We start from the raw sequence: 16,477 nt of genomic DNA, 5'->3' as shown, positions 1-16,477 counted from the left end.
CTAGAAGTGAGTGGTCCTGGGAGCTGTAATTAACCTACATTTACCTGATCACACTGTGAGGACTGAGGAGGTTAATAACTCAGCACCCATTCAGCTAAGTGCTCATTTCTGCAGTATGTTAGGAATGTCAGAAAATGACTTGCATCTACTCCAGACCTGGTGAAGGGGTTCAATTTTCCCTGAAGTTTGTGGGCTGCCTTCAAGAAAGACAGATGGCTTGATAATTGTGGGGAGAGAGACTCTTATTCTGGATAAAATCTAAGTAACAATTATAATAGTTCTAGGAAACTCTTTCAGCTTCATCCTCAAATTGAAAGCTCAATCAACCATTTCTCACCATTCGTACCTCTAGCACCCTTATCCGAGCCACTAGCATCCCATGCCTGGATACTGTAATAGCTCCTGTGATAGTTTCCTAGAAATGCTGTGACAAATTACCACAAATCTGGTGGTTTAAAACAACATATATTTACTCTCTCACAGTACTGGAGGCCAGAAATCAAAGTGTCAGCAGGGCCATGTTCTTTCCAAAAGCTCTAGGATGTAGTCTTTCTTTGTCTCTTTCAACTTTGATTAGCCCATAATTTTCTTGGCTTTTGGCAGCGTAACTCCAATGTCTGTCTCTGTGTTCACACAGCTTACTTCTGTTTCTGTGTCTGCCTTTCTCTTGCAAGACTTCTGTCACTGGATTTAGAACCCACACTAAATCCAGGATGATCTAATCTTGAGATTCCTAATTACATCTGCTAAAACCCCTTCTCCAAATAAAGCCACATTCACAGGTTCCAGGGATTAGGATTGGACATATCTTTTGGGGAGACCCTATCCAACTCACCTCACCTGCTAATTATGCTCTGTTTCTGTCCTTTCACCTCTACCAACTATTCTGCAAATAGTATAGAGGGCCTTCTAAAACATGTCAGATACTCCTCTGCTCCTGTCATCCAATGACTTCCTTGTCACTCCTATAGTAATATTCCATGCCTATAGCATGGCTCCCCTACCATCATGTCTTGAATTTCTCGCTTTCCTCACTTACTAAGCTCTCCTCTTGTTCAAAGGATTCCAGCTGCACTGGCCCTCTCACTGTTCCTCCTGCATGTCACACAAACTCCTCTTCTAGAGTCCTTTCTATTGATGTTCCCATTGCTTGAGAGCGCCTTTCTATAAGTGGCATCATGGCCAGCTCTCTCACTTTAATTGGGAATCAGATGCAATGCTTCCTCCTCAGAGAGTACTCTGTGATCATCTGAGCTAAAGCAGCATTCCTGTGACTCTTTTATCCTGTTTAATTTTTCTTCTGGGTGCTTTTGGAACCAACATCATATTTTATATCGGTTTTCTCTGCGTATGCAGCATGTCTTCCTAGCAGAATGTATGCTTTGTCTCAGTAGTTCACGTTTGTATCTCCAGAACACAGAACAGTGCCTGGCAGATTTGAGACCATCCTAGCTCATTCATGCCATTATAATGAAATTCTGAGACTGGGTAATTTTTAAAGAACAAAAATTTATTTCTCACTGTTCTGCAGGCTGAGAAGAACAAGATCAAGAAGTTGATAGGGTGTGTATATAGGGTTGCTGGGTCAAGGTGGCACCTTGTTGCTGCATCCTCTGGAGTGGAAGAAATGGACTCTTATCCTCAAGGCCTTAAGATACTAATCCCATCCCTGAGGGCTTCACTCTCACGACTTGATTACCTCCTAAGGTGATCATGCCTCTTAATACTATCACACCAGGGATTAGGTTTCAACATATGAATTTCAGGGGAGGGGCACATTCAGACTATAGCAGAGATATTTAATAAATATTTATTGAATAAATGAATATAGTTCTTGCAGCAATTTGGAGGGTAAAGCTGACACACGGAGGAGGACAGAGGCTAGAGACTCAGAGAAAGCAAGGGCTCAGTTATGTTGACATTATGGTTTCAGGATCAAACCACCCCTGAAGACTGCATTGTCTCTGTATGTTTTAGTCACATGAAAAATAAATTTTCCTAGGCTTGCAGTCCATTTGAGTTGGACTTCTGCCAGTTGCAACTTAATGAGTTCTAACCAGTGCACTCTATCTTGAGTCTGCGTAGCTTTGTAAACTTGGAACTGGGCTAAGTATTAGACTTATTCATATTTCTGTCCCACTAATTGTACATTACAGTGTAATTTTCTTATCTCCAGAGTTTGAAAAGCAGCAACTTCATTTTGAATATTGACAGTTGAATCTGGTGCTAGCAGGTATACATTGTAGAATATAAATTATCTGCCAGTAATGTAGCTCAGAATACAAAGAATTCCTTACCTAATCTTTATCAAGCTTCTATCACTGACTTAAATTCAATATTCTGTGACCTGCCTGCTCTTCCTTTTGATTATCATTATCTATTAAGTGCTTATTTAAGCACAGTGCTATTTTGGATATGGAATATAGTGAATTATCTAGAGAGAAGTGGTAATAATGTTGTGAAATAAAATTTTTGAGAGGAAATCTTATATTTACGCTTCTGGAAATTCATCTTTTGCCCTCCCTCCTTTTCTCTGGCTAACCTCTCTGCTCTTTTCAAGTAAGATCTTCCTCTCAATGGAAATTTGTGACAGGTTGGAAGGCAGAACAAAAAGGTTCTCCCTATTTTCCTTTTCCCAGGATAGTAGAGGTGACTTTGGGTACTAGTCATAGATCAAATGCTAATAATAAACTCCTTGAGGAAGAACAGGCTTCCTTAACCTTCATGCAAAGGATATTCTTTCAGGTTGATAGAGAAGTGAGCAGAATAGAATTATGTAATGTCTCAAAGGTAGGAGCTCTGTAGTTGTTTGTTGGGCTAGCATTTTGAGGGGGAGGACCAGTCCCTAGGTGAGATGCCATCATAGTCAACAGCACTGAGATCTCTGAACTCCAGCAGGATGATTCTATACCTTGTCGTGTGACATGGAAGTAACAGAGAGCACATCTGGACCAGATGGAGCTATGTTGGCCAGTACAGCGGGTGGTGGGGGGGTTCCTCAGCATCAACCCACTGTACTGACAATCCACTGCATCTTATCAACCTGATGAGACCATGATGTCTCGAAAGATGCACATGAGGACAAGTTACATCAAGAATCACACATCACCTTCTTAATGCCTACCTAACCCTTGTATCAGACCCGCAAATTTAGACATGATCCTTCGTTGACTTTGGAGAGTTGGGAGCACCAACTAGAAATTAAATCATTATGGGTTAATAAAGAAAGTTGCATTTTGCACACCTGTACTTGTGGCCTACATTTGAAACCTTGTATAAAATATTTATTTATTTTCCTCATGACTGAATTCCCATGGAGGTGCAAGAGGGCATAACATCTATGTGGAGAAAGACTCTTTATAGCTGTAGTGGCAGCCCACAAATGTTTATTGTTGGAGAAGTGGGCTCCAGCCCACCTGGTCATTAAGCAAATGCTACAAATCTTGGCCAAGACTAGGCTTTCCACATTGAAATATGGAAAGGTCATTTTGTTATAAAAGCAACTTGACTGAAAAAACAAATTACTCTAGCAGCTTTAGACCAGCTAATATTTGCCATTTCGTATTCTGTGAAGAGGTATGCAGATAGAGAAATGTGTCAGTGAACTTTCCGGTCAGAAGAAACCTGTCCAATCTAGTACAAACTGATTTGGAGAGTAAATTTTTCTTAATGACTAACTCTCATGCTTCTTGTTGCTGCCACAAAGGAAAAGAATTAGAATTTTAGGATTGTTCTACTTTGGGGTGTTATACCTTGGTGTTATAAATTTGGGACTGGTATAGGTCTCCCACACACATTGTTAATTAACACCCAGAGTTTTCTTATACATTTGAATAAGATATAATAACATTGACCTGTTTTTTTTTTTTTTTTTTTGGTGATTATTATAAGAAATTGGAAAATCCTTCAAATTCATCTATTAGTATCTGGCCGGTTCTGTGAGTCTCTGACACCACTTCTCTAATTCTCTGACACTGATTGGTGTCTAGCAATTCAATTCTGACATTATCTACCTGGAGTTAATGTCTGGATCCTTAGTTCTACACAACTGTCCCCACTTTAGGTGTGCGTTGCAAGTCTCAGGTCACTGGTACTTCTAACCAACTGGCTGTAAGAGTATTTGGTAATTTACTAAAACAGCTCACAGAACTCAGGAAAACACTTTACTTATGTTTACTAGTTTTTTAATCAAGGCTGCAACTCAGAGCAGCCAAGTGAAAGAGATGCACAAAGCATGGTGTAGATATGAATTGGGTGGCTCTCTCCGGCTATTCCACCTTCCCAGCACATCAGTGTGTTCACCTACCTGGAAGCTCTTCAGGCTTATTTGAGGGTTTTTATAGGAATTTCATTATGTATGCATGATTGATTCAATTATTGCCATTGGTGACCGAACTCAGTCTCCAGCCTCTTTCCCCTCCCTAGATGGGAAGGGAAGGTCAAAGTTCCATGTCTATAATGATGACTGGGTCTTTTTGGAGACTACCTCTCATCCTGAAGCTAAGGGGCCCACTCAGGAGTCATTTCATTAGCATACAAAGAAAGTTTTATCACTCAGGAGATTTCAAAGATTTTAGGAACTTTGTGTCAAGAGATGGGGACAGAGGCAATTTTTTTTTTTTTACTATACATACTGGTTCTATCATCTAGTTTACAATAGCCAGTATGCATCCTTTAGCCCCAAGAGGTTTTTCTATTGGCTCTTGCATTCCTGTTCAATTTCTTGGAATTTGTAAGTTGCTCATAGTCTCTGGCCAGAGTCTAATATCTTGCCTAATTTGAAAACCATGGATCACATGCAGAGCACAAGCAGGATTCATGCTGACCAGGAAACCTGATTGCCTTTCTATATCATTGCATCTCTCTTCACATGCCTGCCTGTTACTTACTGCACTGCCGTTCACCTTGATTTCCCCCCCTCTTCACTAAAGACACCCAGTGTAATGGATTTGATATATGCACTTAGATATGTATGTACCTTGAAAAAGACATAGTATTTATTTTTGTGAATATACATTCAAATGTACAGTTGACCCTTGAATAACACTGGTTTGAGCTATATGCAGATTTTCTTCCACCTGAGATTAAAAGACCAATGTCTCTCCCTCTTCCTTCTCAACCTATTCAACATGAAAACAAGAATAAAGACCTTTATGATGATCCACTTCGACTTAATAAATAGTAAATACATTTTCTCTTTCATATATATTTTGTGTTTTTTTTTTTGAGTCGGAGTCTCATTCTGTCACCCAGGCTGGAGTGCAATGGCACGCAGCAGGTACCACATCTGCTGGGCTCAGGTGATCCTTCCATCTTGGCCTTCCAAGTTGCCTTCCAAGTTGCTGGACCTACAGCAACTACACCATCATGCTCAGCTAATTTTTTGATTTACTATGGAGATGGGATCTCACTAAGTTGCCCAGGCTGGTCTCAAACCTCTGGGATTAGACAATCCTCTTGCCTTCGCCTTCCAAAGTCCTGAGATTACATGCATGAGCCACCGCACTGAGTGTTTATGATTTTCTTAATAACATTTTCTTTTCTCTTAATTATAAGAATACATATTATATAGTAATGTAACATAAAAAATATATGTGAATTGATTGTTATCGGTAAGACTTCTGGTAAATAGTAGACTATTAGTAGTTAAATTTTTGAGGTGTCAAAAGTTCTATGCAGATTTTCAGCCATGCAGGGGACATTGCTTTTAATCCCTGTATTGTTTGAGAGTCCAATTGTACTTAAATGCTCTTGTACTATAGATCTGGTTTTCTTTCTTACATGTTTCAGCAATATGTATTTATTATCAATCTGTGTTACTATATGCCTTTTCTAGTTTGTTGCTTCATGGTCTTCATCTACCACATGTTACTTATACATGGTACGAAAGATGGACAACTGAGTGGTACCTAGCAACAGACTTCCACAAAAAGGCTGCATTGAAGATTTTTGTACATATAACTTTGTGGACCTATGCCTGTGTTACTTTGGGGCTATATATATTCAGCTATGAGTCTACTAGATCTTAGGATATGCATGCATAATAGCAGGAAATATGGCAAATTCTGTTATGGAACTTAACTAGAGTCCACTCGCTCTGTGCAGCAAAACCAAACACTGGCATCAGGATTGCAGAGAGAAGCCGGGCTCGGTGGCTCAGCCTGTAATCCCGCGCCTTTGGGAGACTGAGGTGAGTGGATTGCCTGAGCCCGGGGGGTCGGGACCCGCCTGGGCAGCGAGACCTCATCTCTACAATAAATCAAAAATATCAGCCGGGCGTGGTAGCGCATGCCTGTAATTCCGGCTACTCGGAAGGCTGAGGCGGAAGGATCCCGGAACCGACAGAGTGAGACTCCAACTCAAAAAAAAAAAAGATTGCAGCGAGAGAGGAAGTGAGGTACTTATTGCAGGGTGCCAAGTAAGGAGAATCAGGCAGCTAATGCTTAAGAACTGAATTCCCTGATTGCTTACAAGTAAGAATTTTTAAAGGCAGAGAGGCAAAGGTTACAGTCATAAATCAATACATGTAGGCTATACATTGGTTTGACCCAAAAAGGTAGGAAATCTCAAAGTGGGGGCCCATAGGTCATAGGCGAATTCAAAGATTTTCTGATTTGTGTTTGGGTAAGAAGGTGAAGCTTTGTCTGAATTTGGGATCAGCAGAAAAGAATCTTTGCTCTGGCTCATGGACTGACCTCCTCCAGGCCCTTCAGGAAGAAATTCAGAACAAAGAACAATGGTCAAGAGTTCAGGCCACAGTTTCCTCTTATCTGAGGTCTATGTGCCTGTAGATTCATTTGGTCAGGGTCTGGGTTTCTGAAAAACAATTCAGGGGTATATGTTAAGATGTTATCTTTAGTTTCAGGATCTGTAAAGGCGTAGAAAATGATATAATGAACATCGAAGACTCAGAAGGAGAAGGGCAGGAAGGACTGGAGAGAAAAAAATCACATATTGGGTAAAATATGCACAGGTGAGGGTGGTGGGTACACTGAAAGCCCAGACTTCTTTGCCACTATACAAATGTAACCAAAAACTATTTGTATCCCCTAAAGCTATTGAAATAAAGAAAAAAAGAAACTTGAGTCTATTAAAAAAAAGATGTTATCTTTAGTTTCAATAGGGAACAAAACATGCCCTGAATTCAATTTCCTTGATTATTGTTTTAAGTCACTTAATTATAAGAATATATTCTTATATATTCTTCTCAGGGCTAGCTAGGTGCCTTTGAAGTAACTCAAGATTTACTTTTATTTTCATGCTTGGGTGTGGGGAAAGGGAGTGAGAAGTACTGCAGGCCCCTAGGAAAGATTTCTGCTTGGTCTCAATTCTTTTCCAGAATAACTTCACAATCTACACTCACAACAGCAACGCATGAAGTTATTTTCCCACATTTGCCCCCATTTGGTAATTTCTGATTTTCTCTCTATCTTTTTTTTTTTAACAATCTGAAGGGTATAAGGTATTATAAGGGTAAAATTTGTTGTAGTTTGTGTTATCTGTGTGGCTTTTCTTATTCCTAGTAAGATCAAATATTATTAACTTTTTGGTTTCTCTCCTTCTGTAAATTAACAATTCATTCCCTTGCCTATTTTTCTACTGAATTTCTTGTATTTTCCTTGTTGCTTTGCTCAAGTTCCTTGGGTGTTCTAAATAGAATTTCCTCATTGTTTTTGATATGGCAAATATCTTCTCTTACTCTGCCACAGTTATTTTTAGCTTTGTCTAAAGTAAGTTCAAGTGGACTTAAATTCAAATTTTCTATATTTCTAGTGCCATTTTGACACTTTTAACTTCCCAGAATTATAACTTTTAAGTTTGCTCAATTCATTATCATATTGTTATATTTTTAAAAATCTATTGTGTCTGAGTTATTTCCCTCTTTCATTCTACATTTTACTTATTTTTTCTCTTTTCCAGTTTTATCAGAACTTCATCTATCTTTTCAAATATCCAGCTTTTCATCTTATTAAACTTCACTATATTTGTTTGTTTAGTTATCTCTTTCACTGATTTTTTGGTCCTTATCTTTATTATTTCTTTTCTACATGACTCTTTGTGTTTACTTGTTCATTTTCTGTTTGTATTTTGAGTTAAAGGTTTTGTTAATTTGTTTTCATGCTTTTTTCTTGTCTGATAAATGTATTTAAAGCTGTAACTTTTCTTTCTTTATCTTTTTTTTTTTTTTTTTTTGAGTTGGAGTCTCACTCTGTCACCCAGACTGGAGTGCAGTGGCCGCTCCTGGCCACCGCAGCCTCGACCTGCTGGGCTCCAACGATCCTTCTGCCTCAGCTTTCCAAGCAGTTGGAACTACAGGCATGCACTACCACACCCAGCTACTTTCTGATTTATTGTAGAGATGAGGTCTCACCAAGTTGCTCAGGTGGTTCTCGAACCTGCAGGCTCAGGCAATTCATTCACTTCAGCCTCCCAAAGCAGGGGATTACGGGCTGAGCCACCGGGCCCAGCTGTAACTTTTCTTTTAAGTACTGCTGTAATTTCATACCAAATGTTTGATATTTTATTACTATTTCATTCAAAATATTTCATAATTCTTCTTATAATTTTCTTATAAATATAAGGATTGTTCAGTAGTATGATATTTGTTTTTGTACCTGTGAGATTTTAAGATCCATCATTTGGGGTTTATTTTAATTTTTATTGCATCGTGATTAGAGAACATAGTCTCCATGATACTGATTCTGTGGAATTTACTGAGACTTCCTTTGTGACCTAGTAGATTTAATTTTGTATATATTCATGTCTGTTTTAAAAGAATGTTTATTGTTTGAGGGATATAAAGTTTTAAATATATCAATAAATTTAGAAATAACAATGTGTTATTTAGCTCTTGCATATAGTTTCTTATTTTGGTGTCACCTTGAATCTATCAGTTTCTGAGGGGGCATCTTAAAATTAATTGCAAAACTTGATATATATTTCTCCTCAGATTTGTGATTGATTTATATCCTTTGTGGACATATTGCTAGGTGGATATATGTTCATGGCGATTATTTCTTCTTGATCTATTTTTCTCTCAGCAGTATGTGACTTGTGTCTATTTTGCTACTAAACTCATTTTATCTTATTGTTATATTTTGCACATCTAGTATGTCCAGCTGGTTCTTTTTTGTTTCGGTTTCTGATTTGCAATATCTTTCCTTATCTCCTCAAGTCTATTAATTAAAATTATTTAAAATTCTACTTTGGTTCATTCCTTTTGCTTTCTCTTGCATAGACTGTCTACTTTGTTACTGTTATTTCTTAGCTGTTATTCTTCTAAGATGGATCTGCAGTTTTCTTTGGAGTTCATATTCCTTAGAGGTGTTAGTGTCTTTTTCTGATGATATGTATGTTGAGGCAAGGGCTAAAGCTCCTTAGTTTGTACTTTTCCCGTGGGTTGGGGCAGAATTTCCCTTATAGTCTGTGTTCTAGCATTTTTCTTTCTTAAGAGTTACCTTGTTTGGTTATAATTACCTTGCCCTTTGGTTGAAAAGGATGAAGTAAAGGAGGCGACATCTCAGGACCTGGCGAATCTATTGATCATTGCTCCCAGCGGGCTACTTGAATGTCCAGTGCTGCTGTGATCGCTGCTATTTTTGATCCTTTCGGTTCTGACTGGGCAAGTAATGGTCCAGTGGAATTAGGCAATGGGCCCTCCTAAAATCCTCTCCTCCACTCAAGTTCCTGGTCAGCAGTGCCAAACTCTTCTTTTTTCTTCTAGGTTGTTATTTCCTCTTAAACCTCAAGCTGGTCATTTTCTTGTTCCTTATAATAATTTACCAACTACATTGTCTTCCCTCTTATTTCAGTGGTATCTCCAGGGTCGGATTGGTGGGTGGGGTAGAAGGGAAGAGAGCCAGTTTCTTGTGGTTACTTGTACCAGTTGCATTTTTATCATGAAAAAAGTGTTTGTAATGCTTGAAACAACTTTGCCCCTTTTTCTTTAGGGTACCTCTCATAATGTCACAACCTATTTTAGTGTTTCTCGTTACAGTTTTCCTGTAAATATATAAATAGCCTAACCATTTCAGGGTAGGCATGCAATACAACTAGTCTATTATTATTTTAATAATACTATTTCTATACAGCCATTCTTAAAATAAATATGTATAGTTATAGTTATGTATACTTGCTTCAAAATGTTGACATATGATTGTTCTTTATATATGAAAATGAGCCAGCAGGACATGCAATTTGCATTTTTTTGCATTAATGATGGACTTGTGTTATTGTTTCCATATATATATTTTAAAATTCAACCTGGAGTATATTTGATGATGGTTGTGTAAGGTTATAAACTCCAGGCTGTGTTAATGGAATCAGTCAAAGACACTTGGCTTAGATGTGGGTTAAAGTCTTAGATTAGTTTTCAATAATATTGTAGAGTGATTTAAAAATTTCTAAACTCTACAGTTTTTATATGATTCCTTCATTTTTATTATTTAAAAGTTTTTCTCTACTCTTAAAATGGGAAGGAGTGTAGAGGAAGAGAGTTAATATTCAAGGAGCACCTATTTGGTGCCTAGTACTCTGCTTGATGTTTTTTATATGTGCTCTTATTTGGTTGTCATAGCAAACATATAAGCCAGCTATTATAATTTCCATTTTCAAAATAAGGACATTGGAGCTTCAGGAGATTGCATAATTTGCTCATTTACAAAGCTAAGTGCTAGAGCTGTGATTTCAACATAGATCTGTCTGCCTTTTGTATTCATGCTCTATTCCAGTGACTCTCAAACGTAATGTGTATGTGAATCACAACCTGGGAATTAGAATCTTGTTAAAATGCAGATTCTAATTTAGAAGTCTAAGGGTAGACTTGGATTCTACATTTTTAACATGCTACCAGGTAATACTGGCACTGCTAGTCTATTAACCACTTTTTGAATCTATACTATTTAGTGACATAATGGGCATTTAATTTCTAAAAGATTAATCTGATATCCTACTAGCCATTTAGATAGTTGGGTGAACTTGCACTACTGGTGTTAGGGAGGACCAGAATTTCTTCTGCACTACTAGTTACAGATAAAGTTCTACCACAATACCCGTGAAATGGTTTTATCTCATTACTACTCTTCCTAGTTTTAAGTAACTTTTACGACAATGCTCAAGAGATTTTTTTCTAATAGGCTTTCAGTACTGCTCTCCTGTCCCACTTACTATTCTTTAATGTTTTGTTTAAGGAATATTTAGTCCATGTATGGGGCCAAAATCTGATCAAGTCTAGGTTTGGTTCTGTTTTATGCATCCATATATTAATAGAAGCTGAAGTTTCTTTGACTAACTGTTTATACCTTGCTATGATCTGAATGTCTGTGTCTTCCCAAACTTCATATGTTGAAACCTAATCACCAATGTGGCCTTAGGTAAGTTGTGGCCTTAGGGAAAAGAACTGCCTGTTCCTGTCCACCAGTTGAGGCTGTGGAGAGAAGCCACCATCTGTGAAAGCAGGCCCTCGCCAGACACTGAATCTGCTGGCACCTTAATGTTGAACTTGGCAGCTTCCAGAACTGTGAAAAAAATCAGGGTTTATGTTTATAAGTCACCTAGTTTATGGTATTTTGTTATAGCAGCCCAAATGAACTAAGGCATACTTCTTCCAAGGAACTTAGCTAGGGTAATAGTGTTATTGGCCACTAATTCACAATTTTCATTGTAACACAGTCATTTCTAATAGGAAACGTCTTATGTTTTGTGTACATTCAAATCATATATCAAAAGGCAGTTATTAGTTTATTGATTTAGTAGCCACGTGATTTTAATTTATTCATATTTTCCTGAGTTTGTAGAAAATGTCACTCCATAAAGAATGGAGTCTTAAAGATATGCTGCTTATAACTGTACAGCTGTTGTGCTCTTCACTTAACATTTGGAAACCTTTAAAAAATTAAAAACTTTCTAGGGCCACATTCCCAAATGAAAGTGAAAATGTAAAATTTTCTATGATATGTTTTCTCAGAAAGAGAATGATCGGAGCATGTCCAAAGATGACCAAATTAAAGAACTTTGCCATGTACAAATGAAAGCCACAGTGGGAACATTGAAACCTTTAGACACTTCTCAAGTTTGGATTCAAGATTCACTATTTTTCCAAGGAGACACTGAGCTGAACTTTAAGTTACTCTAAGGAGGGGGGGAAAGCAAAACAACTCTCCTTCCAAAATCTTTACCAAATGGAAAACAAGAGAAATTAATTCTTAAGGGAATAAAAGATATAGCAGATTTGACTTTTTTGAACATTTTGGGCATGATAGTCAATATTTTGATAGCCAAAAAAAAAAAAATTATTAGAACTAATTATCTTCTGAATATTGGATTTTTAAAAAAATTGAAACCATAAAGGTTTATAACATACAATTCAGAAGTATATAAAGAAATTTAGCATTTTTACCATTTGTTTATTCTGTACCTGACCCACTGTAGAGAAAACAATTTAAAAATAACTATTTATTTTTATTTCATTTTATTTTATTAAATGTTTTGAATAGGAGCTATAATCCCATGGTTAAAAATTTTAAAGGCACAGTATATGGATATCAAAGCAACAAGTTGTATAACTTAAATATATACTTGTTTTGACAAATATACTTCAATAAAGCTGGAAAAAATTTAAAAAAATATAAGGAGTAGATGAATCTTCCTCTCATCTCTGTTCCCCAGGTACCAACTTCATTCCCTTAAGCTCAATGCATGTTGGCACTTTCTTGTATATCTTTGCAGATTTTTTTTTTTTTTTTTGAGTTGGAGTCTCACTCGCCACGCCCAGACTAGAGTGCAGTGGCATGCTCCTGGCCACTGTATCCTCACCCTGCCGGGCTCCAGCAATCCTTCCTTCTCAGCCTTCCAAGTAGCCAGAATTACAAGTGCGTGCTATCACGCCCGGCTAATTTTTTATTTATTGTAGAGATGAGGTCTCGCCAAGTTGCCCAGGCGGGTCTTGAACCTTGGCCTCTCAATTTGCTGGAATTACAGGCTGAGCCACCGAGCCCAGTACAGGTATTTTTATTCACATATAAAAGTATATTTTTCATACACATTGTATGCCATTTGATACACATAACTTTTCAAACACATTGTATTGTAGTATCTAGCACTCACTGTCTTGCACTTTGCATATTTCACTTAACAATAGATCTCAGAATGTGTTCCATCTGTGTATGTAAAGAACTTCTGATTCCGTCTGTGGCAGGTGGTGCTCCATTACATGACTGAACCATGATTTATGGACAGTCCCCTATGGATGAACATTTACGTTAATTCACATTTTTTACGATGAAGAAAAATGCTTCGATAAATAACCTTACAAATAGGTCATTTTGTACTTGTGTAAGTACATCCATAGGATAAATTTTAGGAGTGGATTGGTGGATCCAATGGCATACGAATTGTAAATTTGGTAGTTGCAAAATTGCCCTCCCAGGGGTCATACAAATTTACTCTCCTACCACTGATGCCTGAGGGTGATTTTTCCCCACAACTTTGCCAATACTCTATGGTTAAAATTGATTTTGCATTTTTAATTTGCCTTTTTCTTTTTATGATTGAGAAAGAGCATTTCTTTTTTCAGATATTCAAGAACCATGTTTATTTCTTTTTTGTTGAATTGTTTATACACAAAAGAAATAAACACTAGATGAACAGAAGTCTTTGAGGGTCATAGAACAGGATCTTTATTGGGATAATTCCTATAATTTTCCAGAGAGAGAAACATTTTCTCTGTTCTTGCTGTGTGTATCATATATATATATCTCAAAAGTGGTTTGAGGTTAGATCAAGAGCCTGTAGGAAAGGATAAATGCCTTTACTGTAAGAGTGCTGATGATTACACAAGTGTCTGCTGTTGTCACTTAGGATGGTGAGGGTTGTGGAGAGAGGTGGTTTGACATTCAGAGGGAAAATGACTAAATAAAACTTATGCTTCTCTTATTTCAGTACTGTTGGTCCTGGGTTGCAGGCAGTTTATCAGAGTCACTAGGAGTTAGTTATGAGTAATACATCAAATGGACAAATCCCACTAAAATTTTATTCCAGTAGCTAGGTGTGTTAACTTTTTGTTGCAGTTATTTCCACGCTTATGATTGGCTCCAGAATAAATCCTTTGAGAATTTTAATCATGTCCTGTCATTCTTTCATTGTGTGACCTTGAGCAAACAGTCTCTCTGAGTTGTTTTTTTTGTTTTTGTTTTTTGCCTTGCCTTCCCTATAAAATGAAGAGACTAATACACCCTTAGCAGGGTTTTGTGAGGAGGAAAGAAGATGATGTACTCCAAGCACTCACTGCAGCCTTAGACACCAAATGGCTGCTATATGATTACGTGCTAAGGTGCAGAGACTTAACCTTACAAGCTGTGTGTCCTTGGGCAACTTTCTCAGCCTCGCCACGCCTCAGTTTCCTCCTCATAAAATGAGGATAATAATTGCACTTCATCAGGTTGATATGTAAAGTGTGCAGCACAGTGCCAGACACATAAGTGCTCAATAAATGGTAGCTATTTGTTTTTATTATTGTCATTATCATTCTCTTCAGCAATTTTCTTAAGCTTCCTTATCCTGAGCCCTTCTGTTGAAAATTGGCCAGGATGCTTCCACTATTATTCTTTCTCTACAGTCATGCTGTGACATTTGAGTCACTGTATGATTGAATCTGCCAGGCACTTCTTCGGATCTGCATTTGGAGATGCGGGGATTCCTGCCGACATAAGCCCCCAGGGACACTTCTTGGCCCTGGACCAACACCCCTTTCTTCTCTCTTAAGAGTTGCAGGGACTGGTCCACCCACTCTCTTCTGATGCCACCACCTGTTCTTCCCTTACATTTCTCTTTTCCTCAGCTCTGGAATGGGACAAAATAAATAAACATGTATTGGGTATAGGGAGGAAAGAGAAAGAATGCAGATCATGGAATCAGAAGATATGAGCTTTAGAGTTGGCTCTTGCTATGTAGCTTTGCTTCAGTATTCACATGTGCAAAATGAGAGATTTCTATTTAGTTTTGAAATTCCCTACCAGCTCTAACATTCTTTGATGCTCTCTTATGTGCAGAGCAGTATGTTGTGTGTTTGGCAGGCAGCATAGGAATGCATATGGCAAGGTGCTTGCTCCATACTGCTGAGAGGAAATATAGCCTAGTGGAAAGAGCACAGACTGGGTTTAAATTTACTGGTAGTTTGCCCTAAGCAAGTTACTTACATTTTCCGGTTTCACAATCTGTAAAATGGGCACTGGATTTAACATAGGTTTTAGAGTCAGACAGTATAAGTTAGGGTTCTCCAAAGAGACAGAACCAATAAAACACACACACACCCACACCCGTTTATATGTATGTGAATATATTTATATATTTGTATGTGTATAGAGTTTATAGAGATAATTGGCTCACATGATTACAAAGTCCCATGATAAGTCACCTGCAGGCTGGGAAATGAGAAAGGTCAGTAGTGACTCAGACCAAGTCTGAAAGCCTCAGAACCAGGGAAGTCAATGGTGTAGCCCTCAGGTTAGTTGTGCAAGTTCTAGAGTCCAAAGACCAAAGAACTTGGAGTCTGATGTCCAATGGCAGGAGAGTGTTCCATGGGGAAGGGGAAGGGGAAGAAAGAGAGAGAGAGAGACAGAGAGATGAGACAGAGAGAGAGAGACAGAGAGAAAGTGAGAGAGCTGAATAAGTTGAACATCTCCCTTCTGCTTGCCTTGTTCTAACCCTACTGGCAACTGATTGGTTGATGCCTGCCCACCTTGAAGGTGGGTCTTCCTTTTTCATTCCACTGTCTCACATGTCAATCTCTTCTGGAGAGAAGTGATACACCTCAGAGACACACCTAGAAGCAATGCATCGCCAGCCATCTAGGCATCTCTCAATCCAGTCAAATTGACACCTAATGCTAACAATCACAGGTGGTCCTAGCTCTACCTCTTTCAGGCTGTATAACTTTCACAAGTTACATAACCTCATGGAGCCTCCATTTTACCATCAAAGGTAGCTAGCACACAAAATTAGTTATTAGTTCAATAGATAGTTAATAGCAGCTGAGAGAAGGAGCAAAATTAAAGTGATGATGATGTTTCTGTTGATGATTGCCCCTTTGGAATTTCCCCCGTTCTCTTGTAGTTCTGTTTTTCAGCATCAGGAAATCTTTTAGAAAGTCTAAAAAGAGCCAAAAAATTACAAAATGGAATCTGAAACCCAGGACCACTTGATTTTAAAGTCCATGTTTTAACCACCCTAATGTATAGCCTATAAAGAAAACTCTTAGGCTTAATGGGATTAAAATTTTATTTTTAAAAATTTGAGTTTTACATATAAGACTATCATCCTAATCAGTCCTATGCAGTAACATGTAACAGTAAAAAGGTCTAGTTTTCCAGTTGAGCTTCTTTGGTTCTTCAATGCCGTGCTATTGAGTTAAGGGCCAGTGAGCCTGCCATAAGCCTGAACACTGACTGATGAACTGAAATAGAGGACTTGGCAGAGACTC

This window comes from Carlito syrichta, unplaced genomic scaffold (assembly GCF_000164805.1).
Source record: "Carlito syrichta isolate Samal-C Ts95f unplaced genomic scaffold, Tarsius_syrichta-2.0.1 Scaffold309022, whole genome shotgun sequence".
Lineage (NCBI taxonomy): Eukaryota > Metazoa > Chordata > Mammalia > Primates > Tarsiidae > Carlito > Carlito syrichta.
The sequence above is the reverse complement of the archived record's forward strand: the minus strand, read 5'-3'. Positions refer to the sequence as shown.